At 45.7% G+C, this 7,449-nt stretch overlaps 3 non-coding genes across 3 annotated transcripts; all 3 read right to left on the minus strand.

Annotated features, from left to right (window-relative positions):
• Positions 1-960: 960 nt before the first annotated feature.
• On the minus strand, positions 961-1,151 carry LOC130310137 (U2 spliceosomal RNA). Its single transcript, XR_008858692.1, has one exon. It is a non-coding gene; the product is annotated as a U2 spliceosomal RNA (small nuclear RNA).
• A 2,086-nt stretch (positions 1,152-3,237) lies between these two features.
• Positions 3,238-3,428, minus strand: LOC130310138 (U2 spliceosomal RNA). Its single transcript, XR_008858693.1, has one exon. It is a non-coding gene; the product is annotated as a U2 spliceosomal RNA (small nuclear RNA).
• A 2,084-nt stretch (positions 3,429-5,512) lies between these two features.
• Positions 5,513-5,703, minus strand: LOC130310139 (U2 spliceosomal RNA). Its single transcript, XR_008858694.1, has one exon. It is a non-coding gene; the product is annotated as a U2 spliceosomal RNA (small nuclear RNA).
• Between the last annotated feature and the right edge of the window lie 1,746 nt (positions 5,704-7,449).

Raw genomic sequence — 7,449 nt, forward strand, 5'->3', positions numbered from 1 at the left:
CACTGGGGGATAATTTTCTAAGGATTTATACTGATTTTTCCTGTCTGAATTTGTCGCACAGAAAGTTGCAGGCCAAATATGTGTGACATTTCTGCGACTTTAGCTTCTAGAGCATTTTTACAACATTATACATAGGTGCTGAATACATAAAAAGCGACTGTTCAGCGACAGACAAGTCGCATCGGCTGAAAGTAGGCCAGAATGTCAGTCCATGTTGGAGCAGGTTTAGATACAGTCTAAAGTATAGATCTCAAAGTCTGTGCACAGAATTTAGCAAGGGCCTCGCACCTTCTGATGCATCAGGTAGGTGCACAATAGCATAGCCTAACCCTCTGTACTTTGGTCTATATTGATGCGGGACATAGACAGCCAGCTGATGACCAATCCATTAGTGCAATGGATGGCTGGAAGCATTTGTCTTTGCCTTTGCAATACCACAGAAGCAATGCATGGTCAATGTACAGCAATGACACACCTGTGTGAACAGCCAGGAGACCCCCCCCATGTTATGTTACATAGTTACATAGTTAGTACGGTCGAAAAAAGACATATGTCCATCAAGTTCAACCAGGGAATTAAGGGGTAGGGGTGTGGCGCGATATTGGGGAAGGGATGAGATTTTATATTTCTTCATAAGCATTAATCTTATTTTGTCAATTAGGAACATTCAGCACCCACCCGCTATCAAGGCAGCTGCCTATCATGTCATGCCCTACCTGCACAGGTGTGCTGGCTACTCAAATGATCCAATTAAGGAGGCCATTTAGTCAGCAGCAGCAGAAGTCCTGTGCCTGGACGCTCCAACAGCGGCCAGACACAAGCAGAAGCAGAAGCAGCAGAAGCACCACCTTTTGTTTTTTGGCTGCAGCAGCAGCAGCAAGGCCCACAGGGCTGGCTAGCTGGCTAGCCAGCAAGCAGGTAGCAATGAAAGTAGGAATCTTTCTTTTTAACCCTGTAAGGGGGTGGTGCACTGTACCCGAAGATACTGCCATATCGGGTCAATGCATAGGGCGACGGAAGCAAGCTTCGAAATCGGCCCCCGTTCTCAAAAATCCATTTAATATATGGTCCCCAGATAGGGGACGTATCAGATATTAAACTGATAAGAACAGATACTACACTTGATCTTAGCCAAAAGGCCGAGAAGCGATAACCGTGAAAGGGGCGGGCCCAACAAGGTCCCCTTCATGGGCACTATCACTGCTTGCTGTCAGGGAGGCTGCCAGACAATTTTCCATGCACACTCTGGGCTGGGGGGCAGTCAACCACCAGTACACACAGCAGAACCTAAACCCATACCATTATTGCTAAGCAGCAAGACAGGGGCCCATTGCACTCCCACGGGGCCTTTTTAAATGCAATCCATAACCCGGATTTGCCAGGAACCCTTCTTACTCCTCCTACTTGCATGTGACACTGGGCTTAGGATCTGCATAGGAAACACACACACAAGCACACACCTACCTTTGTTGCCTGCAGATGCCTCCTTGGCTGTCCCCAAACGGTATCAAACCAACACCCACGGGAAGCTGTAAGCATAGAGGACATGCCTGCACCCCATTGGACTTACCTGTGTGGGTTAAATCCGGGTTATTTGACAACCTATGGCGGTGATGGTTCTGCTCAGGCAGAGCAGTGCTGATGCTCCTCATAAAGCTGTCGCTGCTGTGAAGGTTCTAGGTGACATCACAAATCCCTATGGTTACATACACAACAAAGCTGGGTTGTTGTTGTTTACACTCTGCAAGGCCTGTGGAAGTGAGTGACATCATAGCACTGTAGTTCTGAGGGTTCTAGATGGATGCAACAATCTCCTGTTGCTTCTATGAAGGCCATAATAGACGACATCACCAAACAGCTCCATAGTCACATACACAGCAAAGGAGAGATGTTGTTTACACCTAGTGATGTCAGTGGTATTGAGTGACATCACAGCACAGTGCTAAGGCTCCTGGGCCTGGACACAGCAGCGGCTGCAATATCTCAACGGAGAATACGTTTATATATATGTGTGTGTGTGCGCGTATATATATATATATATATATATATATATATATATATATATATTTCTCCGCCGAAATCACTTTTAAACCCATTTCCACCTTTTTTTCCCTTCTCTTCCTCTTACTTTTTTTTCACGTTTTTTTACGTTTTTCTCCTTTTCGCCTCTTTTCTGGGCGTATTATTCTTCTTTTTCTTCTTTTTTTTCGTCTAATGCATACCCCATCAGTGCAGCAATGCTTATTCAATACCGCCAGCAGATGGAGACACTGGGGGATAATTTTCTAAGGATTTATACTGATTTTTCCTGTCTGAATTTGTCGCACAGAAAGTTGCAGGCCAAATATGTGTGACATTTCTGCGACTTTAGCTTCTAGAGCATTTTTACAACATTATACATAGGTGCTGAATACATAAAAAGCGACTGTTCAGCGACAGACAAGTCGCATCGGCTGAAAGTAGGCCAGAATGTCAGTCCATGTTGGAGCAGGTTTAGATACAGTCTAAAGTATAGATCTCAAAGTCTGTGCACAGAATTTAGCAAGGGCCTCGCACCTTCTGATGCATCAGGTAGGTGCACAATAGCATAGCCTAACCCTCTGTACTTTGGTCTATATTGATGCGGGACATAGACAGCCAGCTGATGACCAATCCATTAGTGCAATGGATGGCTGGAAGCATTTGTCTTTGCCTTTGCAATACCACAGAAGCAATGCATGGTCAATGTACAGCAATGACACACCTGTGTGAACAGCCAGGAGACCCCCCCCATGTTATGTTACATAGTTACATAGTTAGTACGGTCGAAAAAAGACATATGTCCATCAAGTTCAACCAGGGAATTAAGGGGTAGGGGTGTGGCGCGATATTGGGGAAGGGATGAGATTTTATATTTCTTCATAAGCATTAATCTTATTTTGTCAATTAGGAACATTCAGCACCCACCCGCTATCAAGGCAGCTGCCTATCATGTCATGCCCTACCTGCACAGGTGTGCTGGCTACTCAAATGATCCAATTAAGGAGGCCATTTAGTCAGCAGCAGCAGAAGTCCTGTGCCTGGACGCTCCAACAGCGGCCAGACACAAGCAGAAGCAGAAGCAGCAGAAGCAGCAGCAGCACCACCTTTTGTTTTTTGGCTGCAGCAGCAGCAGCAAGGCCCACAGGGCTGGCTAGCTGGCTAGCCAGCAAGCAGGTAGCAATGAAAGTAGGAATCTTTCTTTTTAACCCTGTAAGGGGGTGGTGCACTGTACCCGAAGATACTGCCATATCGGGTCAATGCATAGGGCGACGGAAGCAAGCTTCGAAATCGGCCCCCGTTCTCAAAAATCCATTTAATATATGGTCCCCAGATAGGGGACGTATCAGATATTAAACTGATAAGAACAGATACTACACTTGATCTTAGCCAAAAGGCCGAGAAGCGATAACCGTGAAAGGGGCGGGCCCAACAAGGTCCCCTTCATGGGCACTATCACTGCTTGCTGTCAGGGAGGCTGCCAGACAATTTTCCATGCACACTCTGGGCTGGGGGGCAGTCAACCACCAGTACACACAGCAGAACCTAAACCCATACCATTATTGCTAAGCAGCAAGACAGGGGCCCATTGCACTCCCACGGGGCCTTTTTAAATGCAATCCATAACCCGGATTTGCCAGGAACCCTTCTTACTCCTCCTACTTGCATGTGACACTGGGCTTAGGATCTGCATAGGAAACACACACACAAGCACACACCTACCTTTGTTGCCTGCAGATGCCTCCTTGGCTGTCCCCAAACGGTATCAAACCAACACCCACGGGAAGCTGTAAGCATAGAGGACATGCCTGCACCCCATTGGACTTACCTGTGTGGGTTAAATCCGGGTTATTTGACAACCTATGGCGGTGATGGTTCTGCTCAGGCAGAGCAGTGCTGATGCTCCTCATAAAGCTGTCGCTGCTGTGAAGGTTCTAGGTGACATCACAAATCCCTATGGTTACATACACAACAAAGCTGGGTTGTTGTTGTTTACACTCTGCAAGGCCTGTGGAAGTGAGTGACATCATAGCACTGTAGTTCTGAGGGTTCTAGATGGATGCAACAATCTCCTGTTGCTTCTATGAAGGCCATAATAGACGACATCACCAAACAGCTCCATAGTCACATACACAGCAAAGGAGAGATGTTGTTTACACCTAGTGATGTCAGTGGTATTGAGTGACATCACAGCACAGTGCTAAGGCTCCTGGGCCTGGACACAGCAGCGGCTGCAATATCTCAACGGAGAATACGTTTATATATATGTGTGTGTGTGCGCGTATATATATATATATATATATATATATATATATATATATATTTCTCCGCCGAAATCACTTTTAAACCCATTTCCACCTTTTTTTCCCTTCTCTTCCTCTTACTTTTTTTTCACGTTTTTTTACGTTTTTCTCCTTTTCGCCTCTTTTCTGGGCGTATTATTCTTCTTTTTCTTCTTTTTTTTCGTCTAATGCATACCCCATCAGTGCAGCAATGCTTATTCAATACCGCCAGCAGATGGAGACACTGGGGGATAATTTTCTAAGGATTTATACTGATTTTTCCTGTCTGAATTTGTCGCACAGAAAGTTGCAGGCCAAATATGTGTGACATTTCTGCGACTTTAGCTTCTAGAGCATTTTTACAACATTATACATAGGTGCTGAATACATAAAAAGCGACTGTTCAGCGACAGACAAGTCGCATCGGCTGAAAGTAGGCCAGAATGTCAGTCCATGTTGGAGCAGGTTTAGATACAGTCTAAAGTATAGATCTCAAAGTCTGTGCACAGAATTTAGCAAGGGCCTCGCACCTTCTGATGCATCAGGTAGGTGCACAATAGCATAGCCTAACCCTCTGTACTTTGGTCTATATTGATGCGGGACATAGACAGCCAGCTGATGACCAATCCATTAGTGCAATGGATGGCTGGAAGCATTTGTCTTTGCCTTTGCAATACCACAGAAGCAATGCATGGTCAATGTACAGCAATGACACACCTGTGTGAACAGCCAGGAGACCCCCCCCATGTTATGTTACATAGTTACATAGTTAGTACGGTCGAAAAAAGACATATGTCCATCAAGTTCAACCAGGGAATTAAGGGGTAGGGGTGTGGCGCGATATTGGGGAAGGGATGAGATTTTATATTTCTTCATAAGCATTAATCTTATTTTGTCAATTAGGAACATTCAGCACCCACCCGCTATCAAGGCAGCTGCCTATCATGTCATGCCCTACCTGCACAGGTGTGCTGGCTACTCAAATGATCCAATTAAGGAGGCCATTTAGTCAGCAGCAGCAGAAGTCCTGTGCCTGGACGCTCCAACAGCGGCCAGACACAAGCAGAAGCAGAAGCAGCAGAAGCAGCAGCAGCACCACCTTTTGTTTTTTGGCTGCAGCAGCAGCAGCAAGGCCCACAGGGCTGGCTAGCTGGCTAGCCAGCAAGCAGGTAGCAATGAAAGTAGGAATCTTTCTTTTTAACCCTGTAAGGGGGTGGTGCACTGTACCCGAAGATACTGCCATATCGGGTCAATGCATAGGGCGACGGAAGCAAGCTTCGAAATCGGCCCCCGTTCTCAAAAATCCATTTAATATATGGTCCCCAGATAGGGGACGTATCAGATATTAAACTGATAAGAACAGATACTACACTTGATCTTAGCCAAAAGGCCGAGAAGCGATAACCGTGAAAGGGGCGGGCCCAACAAGGTCCCCTTCATGGGCACTATCACTGCTTGCTGTCAGGGAGGCTGCCAGACAATTTTCCATGCACACTCTGGGCTGGGGGGCAGTCAACCACCAGTACACACAGCAGAACCTAAACCCATACCATTATTGCTAAGCAGCAAGACAGGGGCCCATTGCACTCCCACGGGGCCTTTTTAAATGCAATCCATAACCCGGATTTGCCAGGAACCCTTCTTACTCCTCCTACTTGCATGTGACACTGGGCTTAGGATCTGCATAGGAAACACACACACAAGCACACACCTACCTTTGTTGCCTGCAGATGCCTCCTTGGCTGTCCCCAAACGGTATCAAACCAACACCCACGGGAAGCTGTAAGCATAGAGGACATGCCTGCACCCCATTGGACTTACCTGTGTGGGTTAAATCCGGGTTATTTGACAACCTATGGCGGTGATGGTTCTGCTCAGGCAGAGCAGTGCTGATGCTCCTCATAAAGCTGTCGCTGCTGTGAAGGTTCTAGGTGACATCACAAATCCCTATGGTTACATACACAACAAAGCTGGGTTGTTGTTGTTTACACTCTGCAAGGCCTGTGGAAGTGAGTGACATCATAGCACTGTAGTTCTGAGGGTTCTAGAAACAATCTCCTGTTGCTTCTATGAAGGCCATAATAGACGACATCACCAAACAGCTCCATAGTCACATACACAGCAAAGGAGAGATGTTGTTTACACCTAGTGATGTCAGTGGTATTGAGTGACATCACAGCACAGTGCTAAGGCTCCTGGGCCTGGACACAGCAGCGGCTGCAATATCTCAACGGAGAATACGTTTATATATATGTGTGTGTGTGCGCGTATATATATATATATATATATATATATATATATATATATATATTTCTCCGCCGAAATCACTTTTAAACCCATTTCCACCTTTTTTTCCCTTCTCTTCCTCTTACTTTTTTTTCACGTTTTTTTACGTTTTTCTCCTTTTCGCCTCTTTTCTGGGCGTATTATTCTTCTTTTTCTTCTTTTTTTTCGTCTAATGCATACCCCATCAGTGCAGCAATGCTTATTCAATACCGCCAGCAGATGGAGACACTGGGGGATAATTTTCTAAGGATTTATACTGATTTTTCCTGTCTGAATTTGTCGCACAGAAAGTTGCAGGCCAAATATGTGTGACATTTCTGCGACTTTAGCTTCTAGAGCATTTTTACAACATTATACATAGGTGCTGAATACATAAAAAGCGACTGTTCAGCGACAGACAAGTCGCATCGGCTGAAAGTAGGCCAGAATGTCAGTCCATGTTGGAGCAGGTTTAGATACAGTCTAAAGTATAGATCTCAAAGTCTGTGCACAGAATTTAGCAAGGGCCTCGCACCTTCTGATGCATCAGGTAGGTGCACAATAGCATAGCCTAACCCTCTGTACTTTGGTCTATATTGATGCGGGACATAGACAGCCAGCTGATGACCAATCCATTAGTGCAATGGATGGCTGGAAGCATTTGTCTTTGCCTTTGCAATACCACAGAAGCAATGCATGGTCAATGTACAGCAATGACACACCTGTGTGAACAGCCAGGAGACCCCCCCCATGTTATGTTACATAGTTACATAGTTAGTACGGTCGAAAAAAGACATATGTCCATCAAGTTCAACCAGGGAATTAAGGGGTAGGGGTGTGGCGCGATATTGGGGAAGGGATGAGATTTTATATTTCTTCATAA

The sequence above is a fragment of the Hyla sarda genome, unplaced genomic scaffold, assembly GCF_029499605.1.
Source record: "Hyla sarda isolate aHylSar1 unplaced genomic scaffold, aHylSar1.hap1 scaffold_1554, whole genome shotgun sequence".
In the NCBI taxonomy this organism is placed as follows: Eukaryota; Metazoa; Chordata; class Amphibia; order Anura; family Hylidae; genus Hyla; species Hyla sarda.